The sequence below is a fragment of the Heterocephalus glaber genome, unplaced genomic scaffold (genome assembly GCF_053883595.1).
Source record: "Heterocephalus glaber isolate CG9 unplaced genomic scaffold, H.glaber_assembly_v1.0 deba00001442, whole genome shotgun sequence".
Classification (NCBI taxonomy): domain Eukaryota; kingdom Metazoa; phylum Chordata; class Mammalia; order Rodentia; family Bathyergidae; genus Heterocephalus; species Heterocephalus glaber.
Window position 1 is genome coordinate 20953715 of NW_028258296.1, and position 18035 is coordinate 20971749.

General features: G+C 39.7%; 1 pseudogene; it reads left to right on the top strand.

The window, feature by feature from the left end:
- Nucleotides 1-8879: 8879 nt before the first annotated feature.
- Nucleotides 8880-9690, top strand: LOC101708037 (spermatogenesis-associated protein 6 pseudogene; annotated as a pseudogene).
- Nucleotides 9691-18035: the final 8345 nt, after the last annotated feature.

The following is an 18035-nucleotide window of genomic DNA, read 5'->3' on the forward strand; positions in this document are numbered from 1 at the left end:
GTACTTTTCCAATGGCATGAGGACCAAGCTACCCCAGCCCCCTTTCCTTTTTATAATATACATTATATTCATCGGGAGGGAGCAGTTAGATAGACTTGGCTATCCAGAAGGTCAAAGGCTAGAGGCAAAGTATTCCTAAAAGAAAAGGACCTGAATCATGGGTCTAGCAGAAGTGCAGAAGGTGGCATCACTGTGAAGATGTTGGTAGCCTGTGTCAGAAAAATCTGCATCTTAAGAAAGTGCTGACAATAAGAGGAGTTTTCTTTTCACCCTCAGTTTTGGCCCCTGTTCAAATCCATAGTGAAATATTTCAGTCTGCCCTTGGTTAAGAGAGAACTTGAAGTTTTAGGCATAAGAGCAAGTGCTTTATGAAGCAGGGAGGAGGGCAGGTCCTGGGATTCTGAAAGAGATGGTTTCAAAATAGATGAATTAATATTGATGCTTTAATGAGGACCTACCAAAGAGCACTGGATGAGTGTCTGATTTAGAGCCTTATGAAGTGCCTAAAGACTAATGTAAATGTGCTAGGAAAATCTATGGTGAAAAGACTCATGTTGACAGTGTTTTGCCTGAAATATTACAACTTGTACCTTCTGAATAGTCAATTTTTCTTGCGTGAGACATTCAAATTTTAAGGTATTTGGGATTTAAACACCACCTGGCCCAGTCTTGGATGCAGTTAAATTTGTCAGTGCAATATAACTTGTGAAACATAATAAAGGTGTGAGGTTTTTGTGGTGCAATCTTGTAGCACAGACATCGAAATCCATGTGCAAGATTTACACGTTCCCAAGCACCAGTCCCCAGGCAATGCCTTCCAACACTAGAGCCAACGAATTGCTTTTTAACAGAAATCAAGAAGAAATATTTTATAGATCTTCTAATTGTGTGGGGAGGTAATATTTTTTGAATAAGCTCAAAAGTGAAACAAAGGCTAGTATGGGAAAACACTGGATCTTTGGGTCATTGATCTCATTCCCGTAAATACAATAAAGGTGATGTACAAGTGCCAGTTCTATAGATAGTAAAAGTGCTCAATTTATATAAATAAAAGATGAATAGAAGCAAGTTGTGCTCATTTTATTTGGTTAGAGAAAATATTAAGAAATTAATCTGGGCATGGTGGTGCGTTCCTGGGGTCAGGCAGGAGGAGGGCAGAAGGATCAGTGAGTTCAAGGCCAGGCTGGACTACACAGTGAGACATTTGTCTCAAAGAATCAAAACAAGAAGAAAGGGAAAGGGAGAGAAAGAAAATACTAAGGAATTAAAATATTAAAAGTACTCGAGAATGAAATTACAATACCATAGTTAGAAAATATGTTTACCTATATCTAGACTGAAGCTCTGCCCCCTTCAATTGCTGAGAACACAAAAACAAAAATCATGCATCTGCATACGTAAAATAGAAGTCACATGTATAAACATCCACTGTGTTATACATGTAACCTGACTGCCACCACCACCAGCACACAGAATAAAGACTTCTTCTCGCTTTCCAATTCAAAAGATCCTGGAGATCTTGAGGTTTGGGGGAGGGGGATTTAAGAACTGAGAGTTATAGAGTGAGTTCAGAATCTTAGGTATTCCATGAATTTTAAGAAATATTTTATGAGACATTTAGCAGCATAGTAAGTAGATGGTCTTGCAGGGCTGATGTTTCACATGAGCATTTTATATTATCCAATTCACAGACAGAGGCAACTGAATCAAAATTAGCAAAGCATATTTTAGAGTTGTTTTTCCAGTAGTGAGAGCAGACTGCCAGCCTTCTGGCACTATTTGAAAGTTGGCTGAGCAAGAGTAAGAGTCCAATATGATCATGGTACAGAACAAAACTGTGTTCTGGGCAGAATGGCAGGTGATGCAGTCAAAGGAATCCCATGCTGGAAGTGGGAGAGTCTTTTATTATGAAGAAATTGTTTTATTTTGAATAAGAGTAGGGATGCAAATAATAGGGATACACTACTACAGCATACCATGATGTCTAAAATATTCTTTTTTTCCCATTAAGTTTATTGGTACATTTTAGGTATAAAATACAGTTACATTCATCATTGGGATCTTGTACCATTACATGAGTATCTTGGTTCTTTTCTTTTCCCCATTCCCCTGCCCTCCCTTCACCCCCTCCACCCTTCCCTATTTGCAAAGACTTTGTTTCCAGTTTTTTCCTTTTCTCATGTTTTTTCTTTTCCTTTCTTTCCTTTCCTCTACCCCTCCCACTTCCTCTACTCCTTTAGACCTTTTCTCCCTATTACACAGTATCAGTTATACATTTTTAAAATTACAATGAGATGATGTCTTTTAACACCAACTCTGCCATTGATTCACTGGGTGACTCTGGGCAGGTTTTTGGATCATTCTCTCATTTTAAAATGGGAAAATAGCTTTCAGCATTTTGTCACTCCCACACCCCACCAAAACCCTTTTTCACATACTCTTTTTGGGGCACTGGGTTTCATACCTTAAAAACTGTCTCTTCAAGTAAATGAATGTGAGTAAAAATGGCCCAGATCTTTCTGTTGTCAAGCACACTCATTGCTATGAAAGCCTTTGGAAATGTGATATCGCTAGCCTCTCTTTAACCCCCAAAGAACCCTCAGTGGCTGGACATCGTAGTCTACAGGCCCATACTTTGGCTTTTATACAGCTCTAATATCCAGGCCTCATCAACCTCCTTCCCTAACAGCTGGCACTTTAAAACAAAGCAGATTTTGGTAGCATGCCAATCATGTATGCGTCTTATGAACAGATCATATGTACTTGTGATTTTTAACACTCACCCATGTAATCTTATAAAGTACAATTCAACTAATAAGTACTCAGATATGTTTGTTAGTACTTTATAGTTCCCATATATTTTTCCAATATATGCTTCTGAATCCATCCTTTTCCTCAGTGCAAACATTCAAATCTAAGAGGCCATCACCACTGACCCAAATTACTGAAATGGTCTCCTCATTTGCGACATTCTGTAATTTCCAAAGGTGGCTGTAAAAGAATTTTCCACCCCACCTGCACTTCTGTAATGTGGCTCTGACGCTCTACCCCATCAATAGGTGGGGTCAATCTTTCCAACCTCTTGAATCTAGGTGAGCTTTTTGACTACTTTGACCAAATGAATATGGAGAAGTGATACCATGTGGTAGAGCACTGGACAGGAGCTCCTATTTCCTTTCTCTTAGAAATGAACTTCCATGTAAGAAGTACACCCCCTCTGAGATGAGCAGACTATGAGAAGCCCAAGCAACATGGACAGTTCTGGACAATGAGTTGTCATTTGGAGAAAGAAAGGGTCAAGAAGCACTTGGTCATCACATCTGTGCGTGAAGAAACCATCTTGGAAATGAGAATCAGAGATGAGCTGTTCAGCTGAGTCCTTCCCATAGTTCCTGACCCACAAAGGAGTGAGCAGCAAACTCATATGGCAACTTTAAGATAGTAGGTTTTGGCGTTTTTGGGGAAACATCATTGGTTTCCATTTGTGCCCTCCCATTCTACTTATAAGAGCCAGAGAGACTCTTTAAAAATGTAAAACAGACTATGTTCATCCCTGAGGCTGGGGATGTAGCTCAGTGGTAGAGTGCTTGTTGAGTATGCACAAGACCCTGGTTTCTAACCCCAGCACATAAAAACAAAAGAATATATTAATCCTTGGTTCAAAGGCATCAATGACTTGTCATTGCTCTTGGAGTAAGATTCAGCTTCTTTCTTTGCACACACGTCCATGGCCCTGCCTATTTGTCACCACTCACTCACTCACTATACTTGCACTTGATTTTACCTCTTCTTTGAAAAAAATCAAGCTGCTCCTCAGGCCTTTGCACTGATTGTTCCTCTACTTCAAATGTCTGTCTCCCTGACCTGTATCCTAGACACAGTGCAATAGTTGAAGAAGAAGCATGGTTCCTAACTTTACATTAAGGAAGGCATACATGTAAGCAAAAATGAGTTCATATCAAGTTCAGCTACAAGCAACAGAAAATCCAAATAACAATGGTTTCAGTGATCTAGAAGTTGATTTCTTCTTCATTTAAAAATCCAGGGGGCTGGGGATTTAACTCAGTGGTTCCACCTCCTGCCTTGCAAGTGCAAGGTCCCGAGTTCGATCCCTGGTACCAAAAAACAAGCAAACAAACAAACAAAAAGAAAATTAAAATCCAGGTAGTCAGTGCAGGGTTAACATGGCTCCCAAGGTTTCAAACACTAAAGCCTCTGCTATTTTGTCACCTCACCAGGTACGGCCTCAGTGCTCTAGTTTCCCTCATCATGGTACTCTGTTTCACCTTGCTGCAAGAAGGCTAGGGAAAGCAGTTCTTATTCCAGGTGGCTGTACACTCAGAAAAACCCAGGGCTTCTGCTATTATAAAGGGAATGACAGATAGAAGGAAATAAGTAGTATTCTATACATAGCCCAAACCAGGATGTAACAAGTATAACAAGGAATAGAAGTAGGTGGAGGAGAGTTGCTAACTGCTTGGGGCTGGGACCAACAAACGAAAGCTTACTGGAGGAGTTGTTACCTCAGATACATTTTTAAAGATAAGTGGGTTGGAAACCATTTGAAAAGGCTTTGTGTTCAAGTTGAAAATTTCTGAGTCATGATACCTTCCCCATTTTGGCCTGAGAGCTCCTCTTTGGAGCTGTAGGAAGCCTTCTGCAATTGTGCTTGGACATGGCAGAACTCAGTCTGCAACCCCAAGCCAAGGGGTGTTCCTTCCTGTGGCCCTTCAGGCAAACCTCCACTGTGGCAATGACTCCATCACATTTGTTTCCCTACCATATTTTAAACTCCTCAAGAATGTTGTCAGTGAGTGAGTACCAACTAAGAATGGATTGAAAGGAATTTGAGAAATATCCTACAGCAACTCTAGGGCTATACCAGAGAAGACAGGACAAGTTTGTTCCACAGAGCCCCAGGGCAGAGTTCCCGAGTTGGTAGCTCAGGTGAAATTTGTCCAATAGGCATGTTTTGCCAACCTAGAGAAGGTTATAAAACCTGGATTGGTTGCCAATATTTAAAAACTGAGAAGTTAAAAAAAAGTTCAAATATTTGATCTCTGTCGAAAACCTCATACATATGGGCAATGGTGGACCATAGTTTCTACACGGCAATTTCAAGCTGGCAGGGTTCTCTGTCAGAGTGAGTATTGAATTCAGCATAGAGAACGTGTGTGTGTGTGTGTGTGTGTGTGTGTGTGTGTGTGTATTGTTGTCATTGTTGTTGGGGGAGTTGAAGGTCAGCAAGAGATGCTCTTCAAAAATCCAGGTTCTTTCTGAGAAAGACACAACCTGTACTGTTATAGTTGTCATACCACCCTTTTTACTATGAAAGTGCTTTGAAAGTCAGGCATGGTGGCACACACCTGTAATTCTAGCACTCTGGTAGGCTGAGGGAGGAGGATTGCAACTTTGAGCCCAGGTTGGGACAGTTAGAGATTTAGCAAGATCCTGTCTCACAAAACGGGGAGGAGACTAGGGATGTAGCTCCTGGGTTCAATCCCCAATATTAGTGGAAAAAAAGTGCTTAAAAATAATTTGAGACAGTGTAATGCTGCTATAAATCCAGGAAAGACTAGAGACAACTTCATATCACCTTGCCCTGCTGCTGAAAATGTGCTCCATCCCCCAGCTTCCTTCCACAGTTCTGGTCTGTGTATTTTTGTGGAGAAGTGTATCTATTCCATTTATAATACCATGTCACATTTTCCAACTGACACCGGATAAGTTAATCAACAATACACACTGCATCCTGAACCTGCACTGAATTTAACCACCTATTTTTATAGTAACCAAAAGGAGTTCCTGCAAGAACTTCTTCAGATAGCCAGGGGATTGGCTCCAGAATTTCTTTTAATAACTCAGAGTCCTTTCTTCAAATAGATAATATTTATTTTTCAGAGGCATTCAATGAACACCAAAGAGATGGAGGGCTTACCTAGTAGTTGCAGTTGGTTAACCAGCAGAAGAATGGAAGGTAGGTCTCAGAGGATTTATCCTCTGAACTTATCCCTGACAGATATTTGGGAAACAGGAAGACACTTGAGTTACAGAGAGGTCTGGGAATCAGACAGGTTCTTGGTGTCAACATGGCTCCTTGGAAGACTTCCACCAATGGATTTCCTAGAGGGGAGTCAACATTATCAGTGTCCCATTCCAAGGATGACACTTTTCTCAGCAAACAGAATGATTCAACATGGTAAAAACCTGGATCTTCAGTTAAGGCAATTTGCTAGTTGAAATAATGAAGTTCATCCATGGTAGGAGTTTAAATTCTGGGCTCAGAAATAAATTTGGGGAGGTCCCTTCTATTTCTAAAAATAGTTTGTTCTTGGAAAGAAGCCCACGTCTTTAATTGACCTCTTGTATTTATGATGGTACTTGGACATTTAAAATGCTTTTTATGTTAGAGTTTTTTTGGCATTTGCCTTTAAAAAAGGAAGGTATACTGACAGAAATTTAATATTATAAGAAATACAGAATGTAAAAAATGAAGGTCTGTAGTAAACCCCTTCTCTCTCCATCCCATCTCTCCCTCTATATTCTCTTTCTCCCACTTCTTCCTCTCCTCTCTCTCTCTCTCTCTCTCTCTCTCACACACACACACACGCACAGCGAGCCACTGTTAAGTGTATATTCTTATTGATTTTGGGGTACAAATAAATAATAGATAAAACATTAGACTATTTGTAGAGATTTACATTTCTTTTACCTTTGAAATCACTTTGTTCTGATTCATGTAGTTCTTTGTAATAGTTTCATGGACTTTCCTTCTTCTACTGATGTGCCAAAATTTTTTAACTACTTGGTTTATCAAGCCCTACTAGATGCCCACCGCAAGGCTATCCGCCATTCCTTTGAGTTCTTACTAGCAGGGCCTCAATCTTGTTTGGGTGTTCTCCCTCTCACATGTTTAGGAAAGACAATCCTGTCAGCACCCTCAGCCCTAGGATTACATCAGGACTGGCTTACATCGCCATGATTGTCTCATTTTTTGGTCAGTGACCAGTTCTGAATCTTAATCAGTGATACTGAAGGAGAAATGCTGGGTGGAACAGAAAGCTCCTGAGAAAGGGTACCCTTAATAATAAAAACAGACCAGGAGAGGAAATGCTTTCTCTCTGTGTTGGACTTCACCCTCACCTTGACCCTAGGAAGAGATATCACTGACACACTGAGGAGATGGAGCAGAAAGGGGGAAGCCCTCTGGGTCCCCCAGGAGACCTTGGCTGCGCAATCACTGATTCTGGAGCCCAGCTGACATCCATCTCTCTTTTCAGGAGTGATAAATACTCTCCCCCGCATTGTTTAAGCTATTTTGGTTGTTACTTGCAGCTTAAACCATCCTACCTGATACACTTGGCTCTTTTTTGATGCCAAGGTACTTAATAAATAATAGTGATGTTCATGTCTTAAGGAGAAGAAAGTATTTTTAGATGTGAATGAATGAATGAACCATAAAACAAATCTTTGGCAGGAATAGAATTCTTTCATTAATTTACCTAACGTGTACTGTGTAGATAACAGATGACAGAGCACAGGGCAGCTAGATATGGTTGATATGCAAAGAAATAAAATATATTCCCTGGTCTGAATGATGCCACATATTGCAAAGCTAGCCATGTGTACAAGTAATTTTGGTGCATAGTAACAGCATCAGGGTACCTAGCAAGCAGAGAAAGAAGCACAGAGGACAAAACATCTGAACTGGGCCTTGAAGGATAAATAGGAGTTTGTTATTTGGCACTACCTCCCAAACTGGAAAACACCATAGTATCTGAAGCCTGGGGGTACTCTCAAAGTCAGCACATTTGTAGCATCAGGAAAGACCTGAGTAATGACAGGAATTTTGCATTTTTATAGTTAATGAGAGGAAAAGTAGCCCTCAGCAGGGACTTGGGGGGATGTGTGTCCTAACAATGGGAATAAGCCTGTCCCTTCCATAGGAGTTACCTTTGGAAATCCCCCACAGTAATGAGAACTGCCAACCTGCAAAGGGTGAGTTGGTATTGGAACCACCAATAATAAGCTGGGAATGGTTTCATGAGTCAGTGTCTCACACCAGCCGGAGATAGGAGCAGTCTGCTACCCCCTACATAACACTTCAAAATGACAGGTTGGTCTCAGGCTGACAGGACCCAGCCCAGGCCACTGGTGGGTCACCTGAGGCAGCCCCAAGTGACTGCTTGAACACAGCAGCAGGCAAAAAGCCCAGAAAGAAGAGACCTGGTTACTGCCACCTGACAATTTTGTGTTTGTGCCACGAGTCAGATTCCTGCAGGAGGCCAGTCCCTTAGTGGCTTCCGGTTCCTCCCAGAGTATAGTTTCTGCTTACTGCTGGCTGCACACAGTTTTCTTCTCTGGGATTCTAAAGGCTGCAGTAACGTGATATGTACACAAAAGGTCTCAGGGGCTGGCCCCTCTTGGATCATCTATTCTTCCTGATGCAAAGGAACTATCATAATCGCACCTGCCATCCAAGTGAATGTCAAGAGAAGGCTCAACTACACAACGACCATCTTCACATTCTGTATGGGCAAGAATGATAAAGTAACTCATAGTCTTTGTGTATATACTAATAACTGAATTAGAGGATTTGGACTATATTAGTATGTCAATACACTTGACCCGAAACACTCCAGGTATCTTACATGCTCTTAAGGATGTATTTCATGACAACGAGTCAGTGCCCCTTGTTCAGCTGCTGCTCTGGCGGGACCCAGGCTGGACCTTGGGCCCTGGCCTGGGGGCCACAGCTGGCACCACTGCCACCTCACCTCCTCCCTGCCCCCGTTCCACCCTGCGTTTCCCCGTGGCGTTTCCACAGCCTCTCTCGGGACCATGGCCGGGGTCCCTCCCTGCCGCCCCACCTCACGCAGATGCCGAAGGTGAAGACGCTGCAATGCGCCCTGGCGCTGGAGATCCGCTCAGCAACTTGTCCAGGAGTGGTGCTAAAAGACAAGGAGGACATCTCTCTTAGCATCGGTGTGTTTGGCCAGTACAAAAAGACATAATGTGTCCCAGCCACTTTTCCACTGGTCTTCAATGCCAGAATGGTGTTTGGAAAGGTGATTCCAGAAGCAGTAGACCCTGGAGATGTGGTTGCACAACTTGAGTATAATACAGCCATGTTTGAGTTGATACAGCTAGTTCCACCAGTGAGTGAAACATTGTCTACATATGAGGAAAACACACGAGATTTCATGTTTCCTGGTCCAAATCAAATTTCTGGACACCATGATTCAAAATGACAGGTTACCATGAGGAGGATTTCTGGCTTACGAGGAATTGCTCCAAAGCTGGAATTTTCTACAACTTCAGTGATTACTGAATGTCTGATAAGTTCAAGGAAGTGCCGTACTCAGGATAAATTTATCTACCATTCTGCTCCAGTTGAAAAATCACATGGCAGACTACAAAACAGAACATCAAGATCACAAAAGAAAAAAAACCAAGTCACCTGAGAGAAGTAAATATTGCATAAATGCAAAAAACTATGAACAGCCTACAATTTCTTCAAAATCACATTCACCATCTCCCTACACAAAAAGACGCATGTGTGAACTATCTGAAGACACCAGGCAGCGGCTGGCCCAGTTAAATCTAGGACCCTATGAATTCAAAAAATAAACAGGTAAACCACCATTTGTAATTAGACATGTATGTATTTTCTTAAACATTTGGACTTAAACTGATCAAATAGAGGTCTGTGCACACCCTACTGAGGTCCCCAGTCACATGGAATATGCCGAATCAGCCCGCTGCAGACAGGCAGCCACCTGGTTCCACACTACAAAGACGCAGAGGACACCAGACCACCAGACCAAGGTACTGAGTCCCGCTGCTTCCGGCCCAGAGGTAGGGGCTTCTGAGCCACCATCCCATTGCTCCTGGACCAGGGGAAGGGGCTTCCCAGTCACCATCCCTCCAGCTGCTCCCAGCCCACAGGAAAGGGCTTTTGGGTCACCATCCCTACCACTGCTCCTGGCCCCTGTCCCACCTCTCCCAGCTCAGAGGAGGTAATCCATGCAGGTGCTAACAGCAACCGGCCTGAGTCAAAATGAGAAAACACATAAATAAGTCTCAAAACCAGACTTCCAGATCACCTACAGCAACCCCAAAGGGAAATGAGATGGAACACTCTGATACTCAACCACCTGGACCCACTGAACTGGCAACAAAAGGGGATCTGGAAAAAATGAAATCAGAAATAATTTCTCACATAACAGGAGAAATTGTGCCCCTAGTGCAAGACATGATTAATAAATCTAGAGAGGAGCTGAGGAACATGATGGAATCCCAACATAAGAAACAAATGGAATCCATAAAACAGATGCAAATAGATTTCCAGGAGATGAAAAACTCCATTGAAAGTCTACACAGCAGAATGAGCCAATGTGAGGACAGAATTTCAGATATAGAAGGTAACATTGCAATTAGTGACTAGGAAAAGAAAAATTGCTTCAAAATTATAATGGAACATGAGAAGTCAATCTAGCAGTGGCTAGATGATGCAAAGAAGAATAACATAAGACTGATTGGGCTCAATGAAGAAACAGGAGAGAGTGCAGATGACATAAAAAATCTCTTCACAGAAATAATGGCAGAAAACTTCCCAAGCAGGGGAAAAGAGCTTGACATACAGATAAGTGAGGCATATAGGACTCCAAATAGCCTTGATCAAAAAAAATCTACACATAGGCATATAATTGTTAAGATTCCAGAAACACAACAGAAGAACAAAGTTCTCCAAGCAGTCAGAGAAAAGAAACAAATCACATACAAAGGAAAGCCCATCAGAATGACAGCAGACTTCTCAATGCAAACCATCAAGGCAAGAAGAGCTTGGAGTGACATATTCCAAGCCCTAAAAGAAAACAGCCTCCAACCCAGATTGATGTACCCTGCAAAACTATCTTTCAAAATGGATGGAGAAATAAGATACTTTCATGACAAAGAGCACCTTAGGAACTTCCTGAATACCAAACCAGCACTCCAAAGAATTTTGCACAATATCCTAGGAACAGACATTGAGGATCACAACCCCAGGAAGCAAAGCAGAATGAACCCATCTGGCATGACAAGAAATTAAATGTAAAGGGGGAGAACCTAACAAAAAGAAAAAGTCATGGCAAGAACAAGTCAATACATTTCAGTTATAACCATCAACGTTAATGGTCTCAATTCACCAATCAAAAAAAATAGACTGGTGGAATGGATCAAGAAGCAAAATCCAACAATATGCTGCATACAAGAAACACACTTAATTCAAAAGGAAACTCATAGACTGAAAGTTAAAGGGTAGAAAACAATACTCCATGCAACAGGAACCCAAAAAAAAGCAGGAGTAGCTATCCTCTTTGCAGATCAAGTAGATTTCAAACCAACACTGATTAAGAGAGAAGAAGAAGGACACTACATCCTTGTAAAGGAAAGAATCCAAGAGGAAGAGATGACAATCATAAATATCTATGCACCAAACACTAGTGCACCCAACTATATAAAACAAATACTAATGGACATGAAAAGTTATATATGCACTAATACAATTGTAGTGGGGGACCTCAACACCCCACTGTCACAAATAGATAGATCAACTAGACCAAAAATAAGTAATGAAATACTAGAACTCAATCGAACTCTTGAACAAATGAACTTAACAGAAGTTTACAGAGTTTTCCACCCCACAAAATCAGAATACACATTCTTCTCAGCTGCACATGGGTCATTCTCCAAAGTAGACCACATACTCACACATAGAACATGTTTAAGTAAGTGCAAAGGAATTGAAGTTATCCCCTGTATATTATCAGACAATAGTGCAATGAAATTGGAAATCCATAGCAAAAGAAATTCAAAAAATTTCATAAACACGTGGAAATTGAACAACACACTTCTGAATAACCAATGGGTCACAGAGGAAATTAAAGAAGAAATCAGACAGTTCCTTCAATTAAATGACAATGACAATACAATATACTGGAATCTATGGGACACAATGAAAGCAGTCTTACGAGGGAAATTCATAGCAGTGAATATGCATATTAGGAAAACAGAACGAGCCCAATTAAACAACCTGATTCTGAACCTCAAGCTTCTAGAAAAAGAAGAACAGGACAACCCCAAAGCTCATACAAGGGAGGAAATTATAAAGATCAGAGGAGAAATCAATGCAATGGAGACTAAGAGAATGATACAAAAAATCAATGAAGCCAAGAGTTGGTTCTTCAAAAGAATCAACAAAATTGACAAACCCTTAGCCAACCTTCTCAGAAAAAGGAAAGAAAAAACCCAAATCCATGCAATTAGAAATGAAAAGGGTGAAATTACAACAGACCCAGCAGAAATCCAGAGGATCATCAATATGTACTTCCAGAACCTATACACCAATAAGATGGAAAACACAGAAGAAATGGACAGATTCCTAGATACATATGAATTACCAAAGTTGAATGAAGAAGACCTAAAAATTCTAAATAACCCAATATCAACCAATGAAATTGAAAATGTAATTAAAAACTTATCAGCTAAGAAAAGCCTGGGCCCTGATGGCTTCACTGCTGAATTCTACAAGACATTTAGAGAGGAACTGCTGCCACTACTGTTTAAACTCTTCAATGAAATTGAAAGGGAAGTAATACTCCCAAATTCATTCCTGGAAGCAAGCATCACCTTGATCCCCAAAGCAGAGAAAGACCCAACCGAAAAAGAGAACTATAGGCCAATCTCACTAATGAACATAGATGCAAAAATCCTTAATAAGATAATGGCAAACAGAATGCAGAAGATCATCAAGAAGATCATACACCCTGATGAAGTGGGATTCATCCCAGGGATGAAGGGATGGTTCAATATACGAAAATCAATCAATGTAATACACTATATCAATAGAGCCAAGGACAAAAACCATATGATTATCTCCATAGATGCAGAAAAAGCATTTGACAAAATCCAACATGCATTTATGATAAAAACCCTACAAAAAATTGGAATAGATTGTCTCTACCTCAAACTGATAGAAGCCATCTATGAAAAACCAACAGCCAATATCATACTAAATGGTCAAAAACTGAAATCCTTCACACTAAAATCAGGAACAAGACTAGGATGTCCACTATCACCACTCTCGTTCAATATAGTTCTGGAAACATTAGCCATGGCAATTAGACAAGAGAAATAAATAAAAGGAATAAAGATAGGTAATGAAGAAGTCAAATTGTCATTCTTTGCAGATGACATGATACTCTATATGGAAGACCCCCAGAACTCCACCAAAAGTCTTCTAGACTTAATAACCAAATTCAGTCAAGTAGCTGGTTACAAGGTCAACAAACAAAAATCAATAGCTTTCCACTACATGAATGACACACTCACTGAGAGAGAAATAGGGCAAATAATTCCTTTCACAATAGCATCCAAAAAACTGAAATACCTAGGAATCAACCTAACAAAAGAAATCAAAGACCTCTTCTCTGAAAACTATGGCACTCTGAAAAGAGAGATTGAAGATGATATCAGAAAATGGACAGACATCCCCTGCTCCTGGGTAGGAAGGAGTAATATAGTGAAAATGGCCATACTTCCAAAACTGCTATTTAGATTTAATGCAATTCCAATTGAGATCCCAGCAGCATACTTCATAGACCTTGAGAAAACAATCCAAAAATTCATTTGGAACAAGAAGAGACCCAGAATAGCAAAAGCAATTCTAGGTAACAGAGACATGGCAAGGGGTATCACAATCCCCAACCTGAAACTATACTACAAAGCTACTGTGATAAAAACAGCATGGTACTGGCAAAGGAACAGACCTGAGGGCCAGTGGAACAGATTAGAAGATGCAGAGACTACGCCAGACACACTCAGCCATCTCATCTTCGATAAAGGAGCCAAACACCCTCACTGGAGGAAAGATAGCCTCTTTAATAAATGGTGCTAGAAAAATTGGGCTTCAACTTGCCAAAGATTAAAACTAGACCTATATCTCTCACCATGCACTAAACTAAAATCAAAATGGATTGAAGATCTAAATATTAAAATAGAAACTCTGAACCAGTTGGAATAGAGGTTAGGTAGAACCCTTGAAGCCATCGGTGTAGGAAAAGATTTTATGAACAAAACCTCAGTTGCCCATGAACTAGCACAAACAATCAACAAATGGGATCTCTTCTTATTAAAAGGCTTCTGCCCAGCAAGAGAAACCACCAGCAGTCTGAAGAGACAACCCACAATGTGGGAAAAAATCTTCACCTGCTCTTCCTCAGACAAAGGTCTACTATCTCGAATCTATACAGAACTTAAAAAGATCAGACCTCCCAAATTTAAAGACCCAATCCAAAAATGGGCATCTCAAATGAACAGACATTTCTCAGACAAGGAAGTAGAAATAGCAAATAAATACATGAAAAAATGTTCAACATCACTGGTCATTTGAGAGATGCAAATGAAAACAACACTGAGATTCCACTTCACTCCAGAAAGAATGGCTGCTATCATGAAATCCACAAATAACAAATGCTGGCGTGGCTGTGGCAAAAGAGGAACCCTGCTCCACTGCTGGTGGGAGTGTAGACTGATGCAACCACTGTGGAAATCAGTATGGAGATACCTCAAAGAACTAGGACTGGAAGCCCCATTTGACCCCGCTATTCCACTGCTGGGGATCTTCCCCAAAGAATTAAAAGAATCATACCACAGTGATATATGTGCACCCATGTTCATAGCAGCACAGTTTGTAATAGCTAAAACTTGGAAACATCCCAAATGCCCATCAACTGGAGACTGGATAAAGAAAATGTGGTTTTTTAATAAAATGGAGTACTACTCAGCCATAAAAAATGAGAAATTAGAGACATTTATAACTAAGTGGATGCACATTGAGGCGATACTCTTAAGTGAAATAAATAGGACACACATGAATGAATTCTGAATAGTTTCTCTGGTGTGAGAAACTCAAAGTGTAAATAAGGACTAAATATATGATAGGTAATGTGAAATAGGAAGAAAAGGGGCAAAGGGGAAGGAAGTGAGAGGGCTAGGGGAAAGGATAGAAGGGAATGGGATTAATATGAGAAAATGGAAAAATCAGAACAAAATCTTTGCAAATAGGGAGGAATGCAGGGGTTGAAGGGAGGGCTGGGCAAGGGTAAAAAATAAGAACCAAGAGAGACTATGTAAAGGTGCAAATTTCCAATGATGAATGTCATTATATTGTATACCTAAAATGTACCAATGATTAGAATGAATAATCAAATATGTAAAATAGGAAGAAAAGGTCCAAAGGGGTAGGGGTAGTGGGAGGGGCAAGGGAAAGGAAGGAAGGGAAAGGAAAAATGATGAGAAATGGAAAAAATGGAAATAAAGTCTTTGTAAATAGGGAAGGGTGGAGGGCGTGAAGGGAGGACTAGGAATGGGGAAAAAATAAGAACCAAGATGCATTATGTAAAGGTACAATTCCCAGTGAGAAATGTAATTGTGTTGTATACCTACAATGTACTAATAAAAGAATTTAATAAAAAAATAAATAAAGAAAAAAATAAAATAAACTGATCAAATCTATTCTGCCACTAAAATATTATTCTGAAATATTGTTTTATTTCTGGCTTACATTATTAATTTTCTTACCTGAACAGTTTGCCAGTAATTAGAAATGGGAAATTTACTTAAAAGAACTTTCTCTTTGCATTCTTTAAACCTGACAGAGATCAAGTTCCATTATGAAAGCCATGTTAACTCTTCAGTGTCCCATTTTTTCCTTCTTATACAGTGGACAGCATAATAACTTTACACTTGTATGGTAATTGATATTAACACTAAAATGCCAGAGTAGGATTTTAGAACTAAATATTTATGAAATATTTATGAAAAGGAAGACTTCCACTTACTCTGGCCTTTTCAAATATTATAATGGAAAGTAAATTTCTTTTGAAATTATATTTCTGGGGAAAGCGTTGTATGAAGAATCTTTCAAGGAAATCACTATTGGATGGCTACACATTGGAAGGCCTTTGGAAGTGAAAATAGTTGACTTCAGGGTAGCATAATTCTAGTTTTTCTGTACAGAAAACTGCTTTTGATATGGTTGAAGTTTAAAGCCTTGTATCCCTATGATACTCAAATAGAATTTGGCTAAAGTTTAAAGGTCTGTAATCAAAATATTTTTAAAAGGACTATCAGAATCTATAGGTTTTTAAGGTTTTGAAGTTTTACCTTAAAAGAACTTTTCACCAAAAGCTTTTAAAATAATGAAAATATTTAATATATAATACATTAATATATATAATTCTAAACTTCAAGATGTAAGTGCCTATAGAAGCAAGATATTTTTGATATGTATAAAATTATTTGGCTATAATGGTCTATTTTTTCCTAAATTCTAAAATGAATAATCCAACATGTTAATATGTCCCTTTGGTGTGGAACTGTAAACTTTTTGAACATTATTTCAAAGTTTAGATTTTTCTTTGTGTTGTAAAGAAATTAATTGAAATTGTTTCAAAAGATATTAAACGTAATTTAAACATTTTCTTCTATCTTCAAAAAAAGGATGTATTTCATCCCCATGGTCATTCTCAGGTTCTGCCTAAAAGCTATCCATTCTCTGTATGCTCCCATAAGTTAGAAGCTGGATACCATGGCATGCCATCTAAACACAGCCATTTAAATAAATAGAACATGGCAATGGCTCAGCACCAGTAACAGGAGCTATTGGTGTTTTGGGTGAGGAATGGTGAAAGAAAAAAAGAAGGGGAAGAAATCCTCTGTAACACTGGATAGATGGTAAGAAATTTTTCTGAATTTTGGCCAATTAGCAGTCACGTTGCACTTTTTAAATTTGGCTTCAATCATAGAACTCACTCATTTACATACATCCGTATGTCTCTATCTGTACATGCACACATATGCACACAGATAAACACAGAGTGTTTATATTCCTGTTATAGGTCAGGCACTGCAAGAGGGCCTGAGAGGTACAGATGGCCAAGGACTTGCTATGAAGGAGACAGAGAACCAACACCAATTTCAGCAAGTCCCTGAAGCACTGCTCCCTGAGCCTATTCTTGCTGTTTTCCTTCCCCGGCTTTCTCATGGTCCATATGCGAGGACCACTTCCTGCTTCCAGAATGGAGGAAAGGTGAAGCGACTCTGCCCCAGCTTCCTTGGATAACTATGGAAAAGGAACCTTATTGCTTATGACACATATTCTTTGCAAACGGAAACCCATGAGGTATATTTGCAAAGAGGGCCAATTTTATCTTCAAACTACAAATCCCACTGGAGTCCTATACCATTAAACCTTTGCTTAGTACTTTCATATACCCTATCTTATTTGTGTAAGACATTGGTGATTGCATCACATGTCATCATTTTACACACCACTGAGAAAAAGCCAGCCAATTAAACTATGACATGCCATCTGCAGTAAGATGCAGTTTAGAACTGTTAAAGAGTTAGGGGGAAAAAGCTTTGTCAAATCATTGAAGTGTAGAAGCTGGTCTCTCTTACTAGGCTGAGTTCCTAGAGGTCAGAGAACACATTCACAGTCTTTTAGATTTTTCTTTGCCAAGCACAGCATCATGTACATAGACAATACACAGTAAATGAGAGAATGAATTCATAAAAGAATAGGTGATCTCAGACCTGAATTTTTATATATATCTTGTGTTTTCTAATCCTGCTAAATTCAAGTATAAGTTCTAGGGGCTCCTAGAGATTTCTTAGTATTTTCTCTGTAGATGATCATTTCATCTACATATAAAGATTTTGCTTCTGCCATGCCAATCCTATCCTAGTTGTGTCATTTTATTGCCAGACTATTTTGGTGGGGCCTAGGTTTCAAAGTTTAATGGACAGATAAAGAGTAAGCATATCTGCCCTTGTTGCCCACCTTAAGGAGAAAGCATTGTATCTTCTCCATTCATATAAGGTGTTCTCGCTGGAAGTATGGAGTTCATGTCTTTAATCTGTTGAGAAAGTTCTGATCTACCTCTAGTCTCCTGATAGCTTTTACCATGAACAGCTGTAGAATTTAGTCC